This window comes from Caretta caretta, chromosome 11, assembly GCF_965140235.1.
Source record: "Caretta caretta isolate rCarCar2 chromosome 11, rCarCar1.hap1, whole genome shotgun sequence".
Classification (NCBI taxonomy): Eukaryota; Metazoa; Chordata; order Testudines; family Cheloniidae; genus Caretta; species Caretta caretta.
In genome coordinates, this window is record NC_134216.1 from 26,768,154 (window position 1) to 26,789,941 (window position 21,788).

Below are 21,788 nucleotides of genomic sequence, written 5' to 3' on the forward strand. Positions count from 1 at the left end.
GTGGAATCTCCTTCCTTAGAAGTTTTTACGGTCAGGCTTGACAAAGCCCTGGCTGGGATGATTTAGTTGGGGATTGTTCCTGCTTTGAGCAGGGGATTAGACTAGATGACCTCCTGAGGTCCCTTCCAATCCTGATATTCTATGATTCTATGATACACTTTGTAGGGAAGGAAAGATTGATTGATTGTGTGTGTGTGTGTGTATGTGTATAATGGAAAAAGTTCCTAGCAGTGGAACAAATATTGTATTTAGGAGAACCTCTAGTGAATTTATAGCATCATCATTAGCATGATGGTCTGTTCTTGACAGTGCCAAACCCAGTTTTTGCCAGCCCCTAAAAGCAATGTAATTTGTACAACTCCTGTACCTGTGCCTAGGCCTTTCAACCTCTGCATGCCAACTGAGTGAAAAAACTGCTCATGTGTGTAGTAGCGGGTCATTATGCCAGGAATGCAACAGGAGAGCTGGACCTCTGTTCATGAGGTGGAGAGGAGCATTGGCTCAATCTGTCCTGATACATGTGCAATGGTTGAGGAGAGCAGGCATGCACAGAACTCTTATTTACTTCTCTTTCGGGCTCCTCCCAACCAAGGACATGCTGCAGCCAGCCCTGCTGGTGGGAAATCCTCTTTGCCTGGTTGGGACCACTTTGTAAAAAGATAAACAGAGCCTCTGAGTGGGGAGGGAGGTGTACATAGCACTAAGAAAGGCAGTCCATTTGGTGGATCTCTGTTTGAGCAGAGAATGCCAGTCATGCTCAGTACAGTGTTTTTTGTCATGCACACAGATTCGGAAAAAAGCGCCCAAAATTGCTTTGATTTGTGATCAAAACAGGATTTGAACTCAGTTCTCCACAGGCAAAAGGTTAGAGCGCACTAGCCTACTGCATCCTTCCATGGTGCTATGGACTAACATAAGGATGGGACTGTTCCTAATATCTGGAGAATGGAAGGGTCCCAAGTGAGGGGATTTGTATTCTTCAGATACAGGCAGGGGTATGGAAAGGAACCTGAGACTGAGAGATAAAGTGACTTGCTGCAGTTCACATGTGAGTTACTGGCAAAGCTGGGGTTGGCAATCAGGTGCTCCTGATTCCCAGGCCTGTGCAGGCTTCAGTGCCTTTCACATCAGACTAAAAGAAAAGAGAATCATTGGTGAAAACGATTTTGTAAAATAAATGTTGTTTGCCATGTTGCTGTAGCCGTGTTGGTCCCAGGATAATAGAGAGACAAGTGGGTGAGGGTAAGAAGAGCTCTGTGGAGCTCAAAAGTTTCTTTCTTTCACCAACAGAATTTGGTCCAATAAAACTATTTCTTCGCTCGCCATGTGTCTCTGATAAAATAAATATCAGCTTGGCTTTGACAACAAGCATCTTGAAGTACCCTTTGTCTTTGGATGTTCTGATTCTTTCTGAACCCTGGGATGGGTGTTTGGTTGATTCACTCTAGCAAATGAGCCTAGCAACCTAGAGATGATGGAAGCTAGGTCTCACTTTCAGCTGGCATGTGCTATGGTTAATTAAGTTTCTTGTATCCTCTAGAATAAACTACAACTCCAGCTCAATAGTCTGGATACAGGTTATTCATAGTGAGGATGGAGCATAAGAAATTGTACAAAACCTATTGCTTAGCACCAGATTGTCCCAGTGGGATTTTGTGAGTAGAAGTTGTGTGCTCACAACTGTGTAGAAGATTTAACTCTTAGAGTGGAATGAAGCAGGGCAATATTTGTTTTTTCTAGTTGCAGTTACGGCATACATGTTTGGACATTTCTGAACAGGAGGTATTTATGTTCACACACCATTCAGCAGTATAGGCAATGCATTTTGCTATTACATTGCCAAAAGTAATATATTATGTTGGAAAGATAAATTGAGCCAAACAATGCTTCACTAAAATAGTTGTGAGCTAGCAAGCCTGAAAACCAAGCAGCATGATCTGCCATTTGTTACGTTCCACTTTCTGGGTTGTATTGTTATATGGTGTGAAACAAAAGTTATGTTACACAGAGGTCAGACTAGGTGATCTAACGGTTCCTTCTGGGCAGGAAATCTGTGAAACCAGGCCCAGAGATACAGCAATGAATTCTTTATTCTTTTTAGTTTGTTAGTGTTTATGTTCACAGTATACACACAGAAAAATTAGATAAATAGAATTACTTTTGTTGAAAAGTTGCAACACAGTCTACTTCATTTCTGAGAATTGAGAATTAAACCATGCAAGAACCCCAAAACAGAAAACAGGCTGCTCCCTTGGGTAGACTCACACACAACTTGCCCCATCTTATTGTAAGTTGGCTTTCAGAAGAACTGATTGCTGATCACACAGAGCAGAGCCTGCCTTCTAGCTTGCAAGCAAAAAACACGAAAACCCCAACCACTACTCCTAAAGTGATAGCTTACAAATCCAACACGGCCCTCAATACACCACAGTTAGCATATAAGGAATTAAAACTGACTTTACATCTGTCCACTAATACTCATGGGAAACTTTTAACGCTTGTCAAACATAAAAACAAACACTGCTTCTCCTTTCCCCATCACTTACATTTATTGTGAGGTGGAGGAGATCTGTACCTTGTTTGCAAGACTCAAATTAAAAAGCAAATGCTGTCATGTATACTGCCACACATGTCAAGCACTAGTAACTCTCATCAACTCCAGCCTGTCATCTCATCTGATGGCAAGTACTGAGCGTGAAAGGGTTCAAGTGGAAAGAGTCCCCAGTGGATACTGTAAACAGAAAACTTCATAGTGAAAATCGGATCACATTTATTTCTCTCCATAGTTTTTTATAGGCTGCCTACTACTACATCTTTAAGAAATTTTAATTGGAGCATCCATCAATCCACACTGATCTATTTATGCAAAGTGCTTTTGAGAGAAAAATCACAGAGCAATGCATGATATGAATGTATCAGGTGGCTCAGGCTTATCTGAGAAAAAGGGGCTCTGCAGGCTGTCCAGTGGAGACATCTCAAGAGCAAAGACGTTTAGGAGGTTATTGTCAGGGAAAGGGGAATTTCTGAGATAGCAGAGAGGAGAGTTGGGGCATTCTCTTTAGCTCATGATGGATGTGGGTGGGGAGAGACAGTATTTTTCAGTCAACTGCCAGAACCTCTGTCTATATGAGAAATCTGGAAGAGTTCAGACTTGTTCAATAAGGTCTGGGTTATCTGGTAGGTATAATAGGTGATACTGTGTATAATTTTCTGTTTGAAATTAATTGTGCTACATGACTTCACTGCAGCATTAAATGTGACATGTTATGCTAAGTTATAATGATACAACACCATGTAGGGTCCAAAATTTTAAGTGAAGAGTTTTTATACGAATTAGCTAGTTGCTGCTTTCAGCAAACCTCTCAGAAAACACAAACACCATAGGTGAAATCCTGGCTTGATTGAGTTTAATGGGAGTTTCTCCAATGATTTTAATAGAGCCAGGATTTTTTCACCCCTGGCTTCCAACATATTTCTGATTAAAATCAATTCACGTGATAAACATAAGAACACATGAGCCATGAAAACATAATATTCAGACCTGAAATCTCCATTCGCTTAAGTTTTACAAAAATACATTTTTGTGGTTGTTTCATAAAAGCTGGCCTTGCTAGATCCTTCAATGTGCCCAGGCAGCCTCAGCCTGCGTGCACTGGAGATAGAATTGTAGGCCTGGAAGGGATCTCAAGAGGTCATCTAGTCTAGTCCCCTGCACTCATGGCAGGACTAAATATTATCTAGACCATCCGTGACAGCTGTCTGTCCAATCTTCTCTTAAAAATCTCCAACAAAGGAGATTCCATAACCTCCTTATGCAATTTATTCCAGTGGTTAACCACCGTTAGAAGTTTTTGCTAATGTCCAACCTAAACTGCCCTTGGTGCAATTTAAGCCCATTGATTCCTGTCCTATCCTCAGAGGTTAAGGAGAATAATTTTCTCGCTCCTCCTGGTAACAGCCTTTTATGTTCTTGAAACCTATTATCATGTCCCCACTCAGTCTTCTCTTCTCCAGACTAAACAAACTCAATTTTTTCAATCTTCCCAATAGGTCATGCTTTCTCGACCTTTAATTATTTTGTTGCTCTTCTCTGGACTTTCTCCAATTTGTCCACATCTTTCCTGAAATGTAGCACCCAGAACTGGACACAATACTCCAGCTGAGGCCTAATCAGTGCAGAGTAGAGCGGAAGAATTACTTCTCGTGTCTTGCTTACAACACTCCAGCCCAGAATGACGTTTGCTTTTTTTTTTTTTTTTGGCAACAATGTTATATTGTTGACTCATATTTAGCTTGTGATCCACTATGATCCCCAGATCCATTTCTGCAGTACTCCTGCCTAGGCATTTTGTCTGTGTGCAACTGAGTGTTCCTTCCTAAGTGGAGTACTTTGCATTTGTCCTTATTGAATTTCATCCTATATTCATGATTGTTTTGCCTGTGTAGCTGCACAGCTTACCTGGATCTTGCTCTATGTGTCGGAGGGGGGAAACCAGGCTCCATGGGGCCGCCACTTCTCCCCTTCCTTCCTATTCTTGGTTCTGCCCCTGACATGCCAGTCTGCAGATCTGACCTGGCTTGGGGGCAGGAAAGTTATCTGTGCCTGATAAGGGGTGAGACAGTTGATTTCTCTCTGGATATCCAAGATGGAACCAAGGTAGAAACTGCAACTCTAAGTCATAGTTCATTCCCTGGGCTGCTGTTAGGCTCAGCTGTGTACTGCTTCATATACAGGGTGAGAGAGACAGTCTCATTCCAGCCCTAAGCAAAAACATTGTCCTAGACAGAAAGCCAGTACAGGCTTTGTTTCATTTGCCAGTGCTGTCAGATCACTGTAGTGTACAGGGGCAGTGTTTCTTTGTAATGTAACTGGCTGGAGATAAGTTAATGACAGGTTCTGTAAACTTAACACAAATTAGATAGACCATGAGCAGTGGTTTATGGCTACTGCAATACAGTTGTGATTCACTGGGTACGGAATTACAGAGCATGGGCCTACAGGCATCCATAAATTGTCCTTGTGGTCAGTCCCAGTGCATTAGAGGGGACTACAAAATCTATAATCATAAAACATATACAGTAACTATACTTCGTCAAACATGAGGCAAAGCTCACACCAGACAAGTGTTAATGACATGCTGATAGGTCTCAAAATGCAACTGTAAATGGGGAATCATCATCAAAAGGGTGTATTTCTAGAGATGTCCAGCAGGGATTAGTTCTTGGCCCTATATTTTTAACATGTTAATCAATGGCCTGGAAGAAAACATAAAATTATCACTGATCAAGTATGCTGATGATATAAAGATTGGGAGAGTGGTAACTAATGAAAACGACAAAGTCACTGATACAGAGCGATCTGGCTCACTTGCTAAGTTGGATGCAGGCAAACAACATGTGTTTTAATTTGGCCAAATGTAAATGTATACTTCTAGGAACAAAGAATGTAGGCCATATTTACAAGATAGGAGTCTCTATCCTGGGAAGCAATGATTCTGAGAAAGATTTGGGGAGGCGGTGGATAGTCAGGTGAATGTGAACTCCAGTGCTACATTATGGCCAAAAGGGCTAATGCGATCCTTTGATGCAGAAACAAAGGAATCTTGAGCAGGAGCAGAGAGGTTATTTTACCTCTGTATTTGCACTGGTGCATCCACTGCTGGAATACTGTTTCCAGTCCTGGTGTCCGCAATTTAAGAAGGATATTGATAAATTGGAGAGGGTTCAAAGAAGAGCCACAAAAATCATTAAAGGATAAGGGGATATGCCTTATAGTGATAGACTTAAGGAACTCAGTTGATTTAGCTTAACAAAGAGAAAGTTAAGGGGTGATTTGATTACATTCTGTACATACCTACATGGGCAACAAATATTTGATGATGGGCTCTTCAGTCTATCAGAGAAAGCTATAATACGATCTAATGGCTGGAAGTTGAGACTAGACAAATTCAGACTGGAAAAAAAGTGTTAACAGACAGGGTAATTAATCATAACAGTTTACCATGGGTCGTGGTGGATTCCCCATCACTGGCAATTCTAAAAAATATGCTCTAGGAATTATTTTGAGGAAGTTTTATGGCCTATGTTATACAGGAGCTCAGTCTAGATAAGCACAATGGTCCCTTCTGGCCTTTTAATTGATGAAAATCCCACTGGGTACATCCCTGTTAATAGAATCCAAGGCTTAATTTTTAGGTTTAAATTGAAATGTAAGGTCATTTAGTGACAGAATCTTGATTTGGCACATTTTTTTAAATTGTTCATTTGCTTTACTGCTGGAGAAGAAGTGGAGAAATAGTCCCTCTAGTGTTCTGTTGTTGCAGAAGTCTTGAGGAGATCTATTGTGTTTCAGTGAGGTGTGTTACTGTAGGAAGTTACTAAAGAACATCCCACTGTGAGATCCAGAGACTGACACAAATTAAAGTAAAACTAGACATTGAGGGCTAGTCTAGCTACTGTGCTACATCAGTGCAGCTCACCAATGCGGCTGTGATGCCGTAGTGCATCTGGTGAAGATGCGCTATGCTGATGGGAAAGCGCTCTCCCTTTGGCATAATTAGTCCGCCGCAATGAGAGGCGGAAGCTATGCTGGCAGGAGAGTGTCTCCTGCTGACATAGTGTGGTGTGGACACCGCTTTAAGTCGATGTAACTTGTGTTGCTCAGGGGAGTGGCTTTTTTTTTACTTCGGCGGTAGTGTAGACAGCCCTTACATTCTGTTTTCCAAGTCCTTGTAGCTCACATTTTAAGACAAGTGAGACACAATTAAATGCTGAGCAAAGAGAGTGCAGGTTGGATCTTGCAACCCTTATTCATGCAAATAGTCCTATTGATTTCTATTGTGTGCATAAGGGGTGCAGGATCTAACCTTTAATCTGTGATTTAGACATGGGCAGAATTAAGGCTGGTCTTGGATCTGATATATCTCTGTTTCATTTTATCCTCTGAAGTTCAGCAATAGGACCTCCAAGAAAGAATGGATAAATGGATCTGAGTATAGCTTATCTATCACCAGTGTACATGATAAATAGAAATTCCAGTGTGTAATTAGTGGAGGAGATATCAGTGATGTAGATGCTTCCAGATATAATTTGCCTTATTTACACATACACACCATTCCTGCAACAGAGGCAGCCACAGCGAATAGTCAGTGCCCTCATCCAGAAATCTCAGCCCATATACTATAGTAGAAGTCAGAGTTACGGACACCTCGGGAATGGAGGTGGTCCATAACTTTGAAGTGTTCATAACTCTGAACAAAACACAGCTCCGACTCTAGCAGTTCACGCTCTGGGCCAGGTTCCAGAGGCAGCTAGGCAGCTTTCTTGCAGGCAGCTTCTTTCCCTGCCCAGACAAGCTTGTCCCCCTCCTGGCCAGGGGTTGGGAGGGTGGTTGTGGTGAAAATAGTGCATCCCCCTCCCGGTGGGGGTCAGTGGGGTGAAACAGCACCCACTCCCAACCTGGGAATGGGGAGGGGGGTGTTGAAAACAGCACCCAGGAAAGCAGCACAGACCCCAGTGCTGCTCCTGCTCCGATTGCCTTGGGCTGGCAGTGGGGACTCACAGCTTTGCCTGTGAATCTCAGTGAGCTTCTAGCTGTAAGTGGATGCCCTGCGCATGGACATGGGGTGGGGAGTGGGGGGGACAGGCAGCCTACATGTGTCTACCTTTAAGAGGCAATACAGACACAGTACAGTATTTCAGAGTAACAGCCGTGTTAGTCTGTACTCGCAAAAAGAAAAGGAGTACTTGTGGCACTTATGAGCTTATGCTCAAATAAATTGGTTAGTCTCTAAGGTGCCACAAGTACTCCTTTTCTTTTTGCGAGTACAGTATTTGCTTTTGTGTGTGTGTCTCTGTTGCTGCCTGATTGGTTACTTCCAGTTCCACATAATGTCCAGTTGACCCGTCAGTCCATAACTCTGGTGTTCATATCTTTGAGGTTCTACTGTAATGCCCGGTTCTCAGGAAGCTACTCTGTCCCATGAAATGCATCCAAATATAGAAAATAAAGTGGAGAGCAAACTGTCTGCCACAACGTCTTTCCAAGGGCTGCTACAAACAAAACTGTACAGCATTCCTTCAAAGACTAAAAATTTGCTCACAAACTAAGAAAGAGAACTTGTAAGGCTATATGTAACAGCATCATCTGGTGATTCCTGCCAAAACATGTTTATATAGTGCCTAGTACAATAGGGCCCTGGTTCGGCGGGTAGATGCAATAAAAATGTTTAATAATAATATGCATTTGGACTTCTCTGTTCTTCAGTTGTTTAGAATTCAAACATAAGGCTATATCTTATCCTGTTTGTTCACAGGAGAGAAGGAGGGTATAGGCAACTACAGAAGCATCTCTGCTTGGGGTTTCAGCTGCTTTGCAGCATTTATCCATAGCTAGGACATATATTTTGTTAGTATACTGGCCTGGGCATTGCATCTCCCAGGTAGGCTTGGTCTTTGGTACAGGCTGTGCTCCTGACCTCCTCCCCAGCTTAACACTATGAGCAGCAAACACTACCTGGTAGATGGTGGACATCTTGCTTCTGAGGGTTAGAATAGCAGAGTGCACATCATTGTCTTGTGCTGGCAAGTCTCCTGCAGCAGAAGACTTACCTAAAAGCATCTTTGCACACACACGCTTCCCCTGCTAGTGTCAGGGCAAGATTTAGCTTTCCAGGGAGTTTCTAAAAATTCTGCCTGGTTTTACTTTCTCCTGTTTGTGTGTTTGGATTAATTCGTTGCCGAATAGGAACAGCTCTGGAGATAAACATGGATAGACCACATCTGCCAAAACATGATGCTCTTACTCTAACACTGGGTGCAATTAACCAAAGAAGAGTATTTCAAGTCTCGGTGTACGGACTACATTTGTAAATGTAATCATTCTGCAGCTGCTGCTGACAGATTTTCACAGATTTTTTCTCAAACGCAATCCTGTTAAATGCTTACTCAGTGTAGGCTGGGTTTTTCAGTCATTTCACTTTCATAACCTATCTTTTAAAATACCCTTAAAATTGAATTTGCATTGTTGCTATTGTAATGATGTTGGGGTTCATTAAATAACAAACTAGTGAATGAGAAAGGAATAAAACTTTAATAAAACAAACTGGAGAGCTCTGGTGAGCTGCTGCACACAGCAATGTGGTGTTCCCAATCCGTGCCTTCAGGGCACATCTCTCAATTCTTATGAGGGAGCATCTCTAAATTATAATCTTCTACAAACATATCTCTACACCTATCACAAATGGCCTTTTAAAAATCTTGATGAACTCCAGCCATGCCACATTCCACAAAACTCAGTAGTTGAACTGTAGGTAATTCCTGTTGTTGTTCAATGCTTCATTTGCGAGCCTGGGGTGGAAGGGGAGAAGCTCATGAGCAACATCAAACAAAACAGCCTAGCTAAGGAGGTTGATGAAACCTGTGATGCTCTATGGAATACAGATGACCATTTATAATATTATGGATACCCAATATTACCAAATTGCAATGAATCTTACAAGATACGCCATGTAAGGCATCAGTGGAAAAGTTATGATTTGCTAAGTATGATACTCTTGTTTATATGTATGTATCATCTTTGTATTGTGGGTTATAAATATGTGTGTTATATTTGTATCTCAAACTTGTGCTGTGTTTCTGGTGACAACCTCAGACAGATTGGCATCAGTACTATCCAGTCTGCTTAATGGCCCATCAAAGGCAATCAGCTGTACAATGAACCCATTGAGAGAATCCAGGGGCGACGCTTATGAGTCAACAGGATGTGTAGGGACATGCATATGGTCAGGGGTCTCCAAGAGCTTTTTCATGCCCATGTGCTGTGAGTTTGTGTTTGGGACAAAGGACGTACAAGCCACATGGCAAAGAATTTAAAAGGCAGCTGCATCTTCTCCATTTTGTCTTCAGTCCTGCTTCACACCTCTGGAGTACCTTCTCTACAAACTGACATTTTGTATAAAGGACTGACAGACCCATCCAAGCTTTGGATGTGTTCCAGAGGGACTTTACAAGCCAGCAGACTCACCAATGCCTCGAAGAACATGATATATGGACTCTGAAATCACATGTATGTATATGATTGCTTTGACCATTTAGCAGCTCTCTTCTCATTCTTTTCTTTTATAATAAATTTTTAGTTTTAGCTACTAAAGGATTGGCTGGCAGTGTGGTATTTGGGTACCATCCAAACTAGTATTGATCTGGTAATGTGGCTGGCTCTTTGGATGTCAGAAAAACATTCTGTATATTGAATAGAGTTTTAAGTATCTTCTCACTTTACTGGGCTGACTGGGAGTCAGAGACTGGAATGCAATAAAGGGGGCTGTGTGATTTCTTTGTTTTCAGCTTCTTGATGACTAATGTTGGGGATCAGAAGCACTGTTTGTGACTGGTCGGTGAGTCTAACTACAGTGTTAACCACCAGTTTTGGGGGAATCTGCTCTCCTTTTTGCAGTCTGCCCTGACTTTGGCATTTTCAGTGTGGGCTACCCTAGGCACTTAAGGTCACAACAGCCATGTGAACAAAATTCTCAACTGATCTTGTTAATCTCCGCATGGAATTTTAGGCTCACTGTGGCTGACTGAACAGCATCACTACATCTTTTGGGAACTCTGGGGAGAGGGTGTCAAAGTCTGAGTTCTGTACTACTTTGTGGTGCTCAAGTAGTACAAAATGGTCAGATTCTGGCCAGTGGAGGCTAATGCTACCCACTGGCATGAAGCCCAGCCACCTCTCCCATCCACATCATGGGGTGGATGTACTGGGACAGGGAGAAGGTGGGTGGTGGCATAGCAGAGCTAGGCTGCTCCAATTCAAGTAGCCTAGGGGTCTGTCAATGCTGAAATAGGGACTACTTAAATGACTACTTGATGCTCCCCTCTGTGCTGAGTAGAGCTTGTATGCAGGGAATAATTAAGCCTTGATCTCCACGTGAATTATATGTCAGGCTTTGCCCATTTCGAGCAGCATCTCCAGTGATACACTGATAAAAGGTCAGAACTTAAATGAATAACAGTACAACAAACTGACATTGTGCATTATTTATTCAAACTATTTTGATGTGCTAGGAAATCCAAAGGAGCATAATTTAGGGACCCGGGACACTGGAGTGTATGCAGTTGCGTTGAACAGATGCAGACCTTTCACTAAGGTCCGTGGTAGTGTCGAGATTAAAGCATGAGTTGGGGGCTCAGGAGAACTGAGGTCTATTTCCAGCTCTGACACAGACTTCGTGTGTGATGTGAAGCAAGTCAGCCAATCTCCTTACTTCAGTTTCTCTGTTTGTAAAACTGAGATGTGATTGTTTCCCTGCCTCACAAGGCTGTTGTGAGGCTAAATTCATTAATGTTGGTAATTTGCTTTGATAGACTGTGGCTCTATTTAAGTGTAATGTATTATTTATTATTCTGTCCATTTAGGGTCATTCATGCTACTAGAGCAAATATATTTCTCTGTAGCTTGCTGTGTTTGTTTGTTTTTTCCCCCTTCATCTTTCACATAAAAAAATGGAAGTTAACTCTTTCCTGCCTAGTTCTTTGTTCAAAAATTACAAAATAAACTGGGGGCAGAAACATTTTGAAAGATGATCTTGTATGTTTGCTTTGTGCTGGAGCCAGGAACTGATTAGTTCCATCTGGAGTGTTATATCTTGTGTTGTCTGTTAAAAATGACATAACCAGTGTGCTACTAAAATTGACCTTTGGAGAAATAGGTGATAAGAGACCAAAGTTTCTGTTAATGAGCTAATAGGGGCAGGAGTGGGGGTGGGGGGGAGAGAAGATGTAGGGTTAGGAATGTGGCTGTTCAAGTTTGCAGCATGAAACATGTGAAAGAACAGCATGTACACATTGTAAAAGTGGAGCTATTATTGTGTGACACAGTTTTTAGTTCCGAACCTCTAGTGCTTTCGCTGAAAGGTTCTGGCAAGAAAAAACTCCCTCCTCCAAAGTTTGAGTTGATCACTTATTCAAAGCAGAAGTTGGCATCACAGATTAGAATTTACATTAACACGTATGCTGCTCTGAACTGGTTTTGACTTGGAAGACGTTAGCTGTAAGGGGGGAAGAATAGGAAAGGTCAGGTAGAGAGAACTCAAATTTTTGGTGTGTGTGACTGTAATCAACTTTCTGCTGGTGGGAAAGAAGACAAAGTGTCATGAAATGAGATCAATGAGCAGGTGTAGATAAGTGGAGGCTGATAGATATCAAGGGGTTTTCCCGATGTGTCAGTTATGTTGGGTTACCAGAGTGAGAGAAGCATTCTCTTCAGCTCTGAAATCAAGGTGACAAATTATTGAAATCTTGGTTAAGAAATGTAATTGAGAGTGAAGCTTGTGAGAAATATTGTTTATGAATAATGAGACAAAGCTGTCAGGCCATATCTACTAACCAGCTTAATCACAGTTATGCTTCTTTAGTTTAAAATTTATTTTTAGCTGGTTATATAGTTGTACAAAAGAGATTTATTTTGCATTGCTGTGACTGAAGATTATTTGTTGCTATAATCCTTTTGATAAAAGCTTAAGATAGCATTTTAACTCATAATAAACAAAAATACCTTGTGCAAGTTCTCAGTTTTTATTACCTAGAATGACTTTCTTTACAAGATAGATTGTAGGTGCATAATCTTTGCATTGCATCCAGATGTATGTTATTGGGGCCCACTTTGTATCAGGAACAGAATTCCTCCTGAAACATAAAAAGCATCAAAAATGAAGCAACTGGAATTTTATGCTATTTTTAAAAAACAGCAAAAAGTTGGCACTTCCATTTTCTATTCAGTTTTACACATGATGAGCCAGATCCGCATGTGGTATAAATCAGCATGAAACCATTGACATCAGTGGAGCCAGGCTGATTTAAGATCTGGTCTATTGTTTTTTGGACCACTGTCTGTCTGTCCTCCCTTTTCCTCCCCATCCCCCACCCAGAAGATATACTGGACAAGTCTGGTTTGCCATTTGTGGAACATACAGTTTAACACTGCATCAATTCATGAATTACACAGGGTAGGAATGATTTAATCTCAGCCCATTGGAACAAAGTTGTTTATGGTACCAATTGTCACAAAAAGAATAATAATTTTACCTAATGACAGAGCAACTGTTTGAGAGAAACAAATGAGAATAAAGAGAGAGAATAAAGAGAAATATAAACTATGTACGTAATAATGTAGAACATTATAATGTAAAAGAAGGGAGCCATATCTGGAGCAAGAGACTGCAAGTCAGGAATCCTGGGTTGTATTCCCAGCTTGTTTGATGATGCTTTATATGATCCTTATTTAAATCACTTAACCTGTCTGTGCCTCAGTTTATTCAACTGTAAAAGAAGTATAGTAATTTTTACCTACTTCACAGGGGTATTAAGGCTCAGTTAGTTAATGATGATTTAGTGCTTCGAGGGACTTGAATGATAAGTTCCATAAAAGTGTAAAATAGTAAAACTAACAATCTAATTTATGAGTGCTTTTAGCAAAGAAATAATACTCAGTCATTGACCGTTTAAAGTGCTAAGTCAGCTTTAATATAAAATATTTTACAATTTTATACAGTACCCTCATGTTAAAATAGTTAAATGAGATATTGAAAGAAGCTTAAGCTCATAAATGTAGAAATTTTGGCTATGTGGAAAAGAAATGAGAAATGCAGATGCATTCAGATATTTTCAGAGGTAGCAGGAAAGGGGTGTGTGTGTGTGTGTATGTGTGTGTTTCAATTTGAAGCAAGGGTGGATAAATCCTTTCCTTCTGATTTTCCACAAGGAAAGTAAAAGCTTACTGCTACATGGGAAACATGTCATTCTTCTTCAAGGGATGGTCCCTATTGTATTCCACTGAGGGTATACACATGCACACCATGCGTCTGGAGCCAGAGGATTTGAAAGTAGTAGTGTCCGTTGCTCCATGCATGTGTCCTTGCTTTGCCTCATGGTTTCAACCGAAGTGATAAAGGGCAGGGCCTCCAGTTCCTTCTCATGGCTGCATGGTCCGAGCTGGAGCTATTACTGTCCTCTTGTCTCTGATGCATTTAAAAAATCCCCACGTAGTATTAGAATTGTATAAAATTATTTTTCTTCTAGTTTTTGCTGTATTAAGTCAGTTTTGTGTAAAGTAGTATTCTTTAGGAGATAAGAGTCTTTGGGGAATCCGTTTACCAGTGGGGCTTCCCCAACCCCTGATCCAGAACCCATGCCTGGATATGAATTATGCCAAAGACACCCAGATTCAAGATCTGCGCCTTCTGCCCGTGTTCTTTCTCAGTAAGTGACGAGCACCAACGCTGTCTCTATTGCTTTGGGAGAAGCCCACATTTCATCCAGGTGCAGTAGCTGCCTGTCCTTCTCAAGTTGTACCCGAGAAGGTTGGGCTTTCTACCTCAAGAAGCACCTCATGGAGGTCACCATGAGGCCGTAGTAGGATCCAGGCTGGGGAACCCCTCCAGTGTGTTGGCCTGAGAAACCCAGGAGCGTGTCTCTGACCACAGAGATCAAGTCCAGTTCTGGCAGAGATTGAGTCTGATTCCAGTGGTACCAGTGTTACAGACCCTGTGCTGTCGCCTAGTCGGGAGGCAAGGAAGCAAGTGCATAAGCCTGGCAGTAAGTCTTCCTCCAGGCCTGAGAAGGGTGATGTGCCTTCTATGAGTTCCAGCCACAGAGAAGTGGCATGTTCCAAGGCTCACAAGCAGGACAAGAAATCATGCAGACCGGCAGATCTGCTCGTACTAAGCCACACATGCCTTCCACGTTGCCCCCCCCCCCCCTTAAGTAATCATTTCGAGACAGTCCTCCACTTCGGCTCTGGTTCTGGCTACAAAGAGTGTGCCGCTGACACCGGGGAAGTTGGAGACTGCGCTGGAGCCACATGAACCCTTCGCCCTTGGGGAACCGTCATCTCCATGCCTTCGTTTACTGCCTGCACCTAGGGAGGTATGATCTTACTGCGTCCTGCTTCCACCCATTCCCCTATGGGGTACACAGCTCCACCAGTTCCAACGGTACTGCCATTGGAACTGGCATCTGAGTTTTTGTCGTCAGAGGATTTGGATGAAGCGCAGGGGTTGCGCATCCACTATGAATACCCTAAGGGATCAACAGCTTCATGGGCAGTACCCTCCTTTCCAGAGAAGCTACTGATATCTTACCCCATGAGGCCATCCGCAGCATCCTCTGGATCCATTCTGTTGGCTGTATTGGGAGTCCTGGTCTCAATATTTTCCTTTGGAGCCTTCCTGTTCAGCAAGAGAGGGTCCACCCCATCCCTGCTTCAGCAACTCTCGGGTAGGCTTTTGGAACTGGTTTTGGAGAAGCCATTCAGTTCGGTACAGATGGAACAGGAACATTTCCCAACCTCTCCAGTGGTGCTGTGACCTGCTGTGTTAAGTCAGTTTCGTGTAAAGTACTAGTTTTTAGGAGATAAGAGTGACTGCTGTGTGACTGTGTGACCTCTTCTTCCCCTCCTTGCCTCCAGATAATTTTCACCAGTTCCAGGACTTCCTACACAGGGTGGCTGCTGACCTTCATATTCCACTGGAGGAAGTACAGAACAAACAGCATCAGCTGGACATCTTTCGTGCCTTGGTACTGACCCAGGTTGCTCTACCAATCAATGATTCCATTCTTCAGCCAGCTTGAACTGTTTGGCATAGCTCAGTCACCTGCGCACCTATCTCCAAGGGGCAGAAAAACAGCACTATGTACCAGCTAAGGGGTCTGAGTTTCTGTTCTCTCACCCCCCGCCCAATTCCCTCATGATCCAAGTGGCAACGGAGCAGGCCAGTCAACAGCATCCATGATCCACCCTGGCAGACGGGGAGGGTAAGTGACTAGACCATCTGGGTCACAAGGTCTTCTTGTTGGCTAGCCTCCAATTTCAGATCTCTATCTATCAGGCCTTATTGGCCAAATATGACTTTCTCAACTACAGTAAACCGGAGGACTTTACTGACAAATCCCAGCGGGATTGAGCCTGTTTTCTGGCTGTCCTGGAAGAGGGCAAACTGATAGTTAGAATGGTGCTTCAGTCTGCTGTGGACACCGCGAATACCTCTTTTCACACTGTGGCTATGGTTATTGTCATGTGGAGGGAATCATGGCAGCATTCATCTGGCTGCATTCATCAGAGAGGTACAAAATACCATAGAGGACCTCCATTTCTATGAGTCTAACCTCTTTAACGAGAAGATCAACGATTTCCTCCACTCTCTCAAAGATTCCAGAGCCAAACTACGATCGCTGGGTATCCATACATGTGCACCCAAGTGAAAATTCTACCATCCGCCACTTGCACAAGGGTTCAGGACTCCCCAGTTCTTCCACTAATGACCCTACAACCCACCTCACAAACGACAAAAGTCCCTGCAATCCCGTCTTCCAGGACCACCTTCACAGTCTTCAGCACCACATGTTCAGTCCTCTCAGAAGCGATATTCTGAATGCACCTAGAGAGCTGCCAACCACCTTGCCTCCTGCCATGCACCTGACCCTTCGGGGGTCATCTAGCATTCTTTTTATCAGCTTGGAGTGTGATAACACTGGACAAGTGGGTCCTGGATGTCACTGGACATCGCTATACAAACTCATTCACAATGCTACCTCATCGACAACCCCTACCCCAATCCCTCCTCAGGGACCACCCTCATGACAGTATCCTTGCTCTAGAGGTAGACTCCCTACCTCAAAGGGGAGTGATAGTTCAAAGGAAAGTGTTCTATCAGAATGTGTGGTTCTATTCCACTTATTTTCTGTTACCCAAGAAGAAAGGCGGGTGGAGACCAATCTTGGACTTCTGCCGCCTCTGTTGTTTCATCTGCAAACCCAAGTTTCGTATGGTCACCTTAGCAGCTTACTGTTGCTAGAAAGAGGCATGTGGTTTATAGCTCTCGATATGCAGGGTACTTATTTTCACACAGACATCCATTCAATCCACAGAAGGTTCTTGTAGGCCCTCAGCACTTGCAATACAGGGTTCTACTATTTGGACTCACCGCTGCTCCGTGGTCTTCACCAAGGTTTTCTTTGTCATAGCAGACCACCTCTGGTGTCATGGGGTCCTCAAGAAAGGAGGCTCAAGCCTTGACCTCCATGTTACTCAGAATCCTTTCCTACCTAGGGGTAAGTGTAAATGTCAAAAAATCAACTTTGGTTACCACACAGTCCCTGGATTTCATAGGGACCTTCATTGATGTGGTCTCAGCACAAGCCTACCTACCAAGGGATAGGTTCCAGGTACTGCAGGAACTCGTCACACAAGTGGTCCACGGTCCTTCTGTTCCGATCAGGATTTGCCTATTCGTCCTCGACCACATGGCAGCCTGCATATATATCACTGTTTTCGCTCACTTTCCCCTTCGCTGTCTTCAGCTGTGGCTCCAGAGAGTCTATTCTCCCATGCGACATACTATGGACATTCTGTTGACAGTCCCCTCCAAAATGCACTCCTCCATCTAGTGGTGGACTGACCTGAGGCAGATCTGGGCTTGGATGCCTTTCCTCTTATCCTCCCTAGACACAATGATCATAATGGATGCATCACTTGCTGGATGGGGTACCATATGGGTGAGCACATGACGCCAGGGACTTGGACCCCTTGGGAATCCAGAATGCACATCAACATTCTGGAGCTGTGGGTGACATGGAGAGCATATCAAGCATTCTTCCCATCCATTTGCTCCCATCATGTTCTCATCATGTCTGACAGCACCACCACCATTTATTACATCAACAAACAAGGGGGCATGAGGTCAACTGCACTCTGTGCAGAAGCAGTTTATCTATAGGATTGGTGCATTGCCCACAAGATCCTGTTGTCAGCAGCCTATCTTCCAGGGACTCAGAATGTGACTGCAGGCTTTCTCAGCAGAAAGTTTATGGCCGACCACAAATGGGAACTTCATGACACTGTAGTCAATGATATTTTCAGCCAATGAGGGACTCTTTGCCTCCCATGCCAACAGCAAGTGCACCATCTACTGCTCCATGGGAAGGGGTATCAGTGTCCATTCCCAAGGCGATGCCTTCGTCCTCCACTGGTTGGACCAGATCAATTACACCTTTCCCCATCTCCCGCTCCTGCAATGAGACCTCTACAAGATCAGGCAGGAGAAGGCCATGGTCATTCTGGTTGCCCTTTTCTGGCCATTCCAATTCTGGTTTCCTCAGCTTCTTTGCATGTTGGCTAGTCCCCTGTGTCCCCTGCCAGCTTTTCTGGAACTCCTCATGCAACATGGCAGCAGGATCAGGCATCCCAATCTATACACACTTCACCTGAGAGCTTGGTTTTTGGATGGGCATTTTTGCTAGAATGGGTATGTTCATTGGAGTACAAGACATCCTTGCCTTGAAGACGTTGGGACTTGCTCTGAACTCCATCAAGGTCCATACAACGGCTATCAGTTCCTTCCATCCCCCCATCCTCCCAATGGAAGGCCACTCCATATTTACGCATCCATTGACTGTCAGATTTTGGAATGGTCTCCTCAGAACCTTCCCACCCTTCTAACCTATTGCTCTTGAGTGGCACCTCAATCTCGTTTTCTCTATGTTAATGAAATCATCTTTTGAGCCACTGGCTTCCTGCTCCCTGTCCCACCTTTCCACGAAAGTTGCCTTCCTAGTAGCTATTATTTCCATGAGAAGGGTAACTGGGGGCCATGATGGCAGACTCCTCCTCTCACCATATTCCATAAGGACAAAGTCTCCCTGCATCTGCACCCCAAGTTTCTACCAAAGGTTGTATCCTGGTTTCATCTCCACCAACCCATACACTTGCTTTCTTTCTGAAGCCTCATGTCTCAATGGAGAAGTGGTGCCTTCACTCTGCAGGGCCTTGGCCTTTTACCTGCAGAGAACAAGATTGATCAGGAAATCCCCTAGACTGTTTGTTGCTATAGTTGAAAGGATTAAGGGGTAGGCAATCTCCACACAGAGGATTTGTAAGTGGATTTTGTGATGCGTTACACTTTGCTATCAGTTGTTGGGACTTCCTCCACTCCTTGGGGTGAGAGCCCATTAGACGAGAGCACAAGCATAGACTACAGCTACTCTGCAAAATATACTGCTTCCAGATATATGTAGGGCAATCATGTGGAGTTTGGTACTTACCTTCGCTAAGCATTATGTCTTGGTGCAAGACTCTGTGACGGATGCCTCATTTGGCATGGCTGTTCTCCAATCCACCATTCCATCCTCTTCCTCGTACCCTCCTCCAAATTAGGTACTGCTTGTTAATCACTCACAGTGGAATACAATAGGGACCGTCACTCAAAGAAGAAGAGGAGGTTACTTACCTGTAACTGGAGGTTCTTCGAGATGCGGGGTCCCTATTTGTATTCCACTTCCCGCCCTCCTTCCCCTTTGCTGCAGATCTGTTCAATTTGCAGTGGAAAAGGAACTGGAGGTGCACCCTGGTCTGCCTCTCCTTTTATCACTACCGTCAAAACCATGAGGCAAAACAAGGGTGTATGTGCAGATCAACAGACACTACTACTTTCAAATTCTCTGGCTCTGGATGCATGGCGCACATGTGGAAACCCTCAGTGGAACACAGATAAGTAAACTCCTCTTCCTGACTAGTGTAAGCTCCCATTTGCAGTTCTCTAGTGTTGGGAGATGTAGATTTTAAAGTCATTACATTGTTCTACATAATAGCTATTATAGGTCCAGGATTGAATTGGCTGCCTATCCCTGCCCTTGGGCAGGTGTAATTCTTTGATGAAATTCAGTATTTGCAGAGCGGAGGAGGAAATGTTCTCGTGACAGGGTTCTGCTTTTAAAAGAGGGAGGGAAGGAAGGAAGAAGGGAAAAGGCGATTCAAAGGTGATCCGAGTTTTGCAATTTAAGAATAATTTTCATGGACACAGATCAATAGGCAGAGAGCAGGTTAGGCAGTGAAAGGTAAATGATAAATCATCATGTTAAATGGATATCACTTTTTCTCATGGGTAGGGTTGCCAGTTTTGGTTGGACATATTCCTGGAGGTTTCATGCGGGTATGTTTTTATACAAATGTAGCCCTCAATCCGGCAAATGCTTTAGTGGGAATATTCCCATTTCTAATATTACTCACATCCATAGGTATTTGCAGGAGTGGGGCCATAGTGTGTGCATTGGATTGCCAGTATACCAGTGCCCACATATGTCTATCACCCTTTGTCATAGGCAGCAGGTGGCCAGGGCTACAGCAGGGTCAGCCCTCACCTCCCAAATCTATTTTTGAGCCACTCTGCTTCCTACATGCCTGTCCACCTTGGCCCGTGAAGGGTGTCGTGGGGAGGGGCCCTGCCTGCCTGCTGGATTCCTGGTACTGTATGTGGAGCTAGATTCCTGAGTCCCAGCAGGGGATGCTGGCTCATGAGCAGTGCTTCTCGAGAAAGTTCATTGCAGAGAGTGAGTCCTAGGGGAAGGGGGGGGAAGGGGAGAATGGGAGTCCTGGGGAAAGAGGAGAAGAGATTTGGGTGAAGGAGGGCGATCCTAAGGCCCTGTGTCTGGAGTGTCGTGGGGAAAAAGTCCTTGCCTGTGCACGGATGAGAACCCGCCTTTCTGTATTTATATTCCCTAAAATTTGCCATTTGCCACAGGCTATGTGATTTGAGCCATGGGAACTGGGATAGGGTGGGGGAATCTTGAACTTGTAGAAAGTTGGTACAGGTGTAATTGTGCTTCTGTGTGCTATCAGATGTATTTGATAAAGTTCACTGGTTTTATAGATCTTTCTTTATATGAAGGCAAATTGCCAATACAAACTAAAGGAAATGTATATGAGGAAGATAAACCTCACTACTGCTGTGCATTGAAATGGTTCAGTACTCAACCTTCACAGAGCAAGCATAAAACAATAGGCTTACTAGCCCAGCTGTCAGAAGTACATTTAGAGTCAAGATTGATTAAAATTCTCCTGATTAGGTAAAACCAACTAAGTGAAGAGCATAGCATGAGCTATTTAATGAAAGAATGGAAGAATAATTGTTTGCATTCAGAACAAAAAAAAAAAGCAACTGAGTTGGTGCAGTCCCACCAAAATGTTCAAAGCATCATGCAGGGATTCAGGGCCGAATTAAGTGTTTAGCCCTTATGGGTTTGATGCAAACATTCAAAATTGTTCTGAGATTAAACACATGTCATGCTGCCTGTCTAAGGGGTGCAGGGATTGAGGTGGAGGCATAAAGGCAACTTTCTGTCACCCCTGTCCTGGGGCCTGTTGGGAGCCAGTTTGCCCCGGCACTAGTTAGAGCAGCCTGAGGTCAGACATAATTTTAGGGGTGCACCAGTGGCCATTCATGTCCTTACCCCTTATGTGTCTCTGTTATACTAGGGTATGTGCAGGAGGGAGGGCGAAGGGGGTGCTGTATCTGAACGACCTCTACTGCTGCAGAATCCCACCCTGCCCTTTTAGGGCAGCTTAGTTCCCTTTGTGCAACCAGAGTGACCCATATGGTATGTTGTGTGAGTGGGGACTGCCCTCTGTATTTGTAAAAATAGGCATAATGGAAAAGAACTGGCTATTTAAATGGATCATAATTAGGATTAATTAATCTCCCCTCCTAGGTGTTCTAAATGTACACACTGGTGCTATCATTTGAGAGCTAGGGGAGAGAACCAAGTTTTAGCCCCAATGTATCTTGACCATTTGATTTGATCATTTAAACAGAAAACCTTTTTCTAATGTGGCTGTTTTTAGGGGAAGTGCATCTTTATAGGAAATTTATTTAAATGGGAATTTACTTTGAGGACCTTTAATACACCTGCACTTTTTCATTTATCCAGGAGTGGTGGTATGGCTCTATTAATGAATG

The 21,788-nt window shown here is 43.5% G+C and overlaps 1 protein-coding gene across 6 annotated transcripts in view; it reads left to right on the top strand.

The window, feature by feature from the left end:
• Nucleotides 1–21,788, top strand: part of LYPD6B (LY6/PLAUR domain containing 6B) — a 132,781-nt gene that overhangs the window by 80,084 nt on the left and 30,909 nt on the right. Inside the window, exon 1 of one of the 6 annotated variants that reach the window (XM_075117829.1) lies at nt 9,946–10,066. The exons of the other annotated variants lie outside the window; for them this stretch is intronic. The gene's annotated coding sequence lies outside the window, so the exon portion shown is untranslated. Of the gene's footprint in view, nt 1–9,945; nt 10,067–21,788 lie in introns of those variants that run through there. 6 annotated transcript variants of the gene reach the window in all.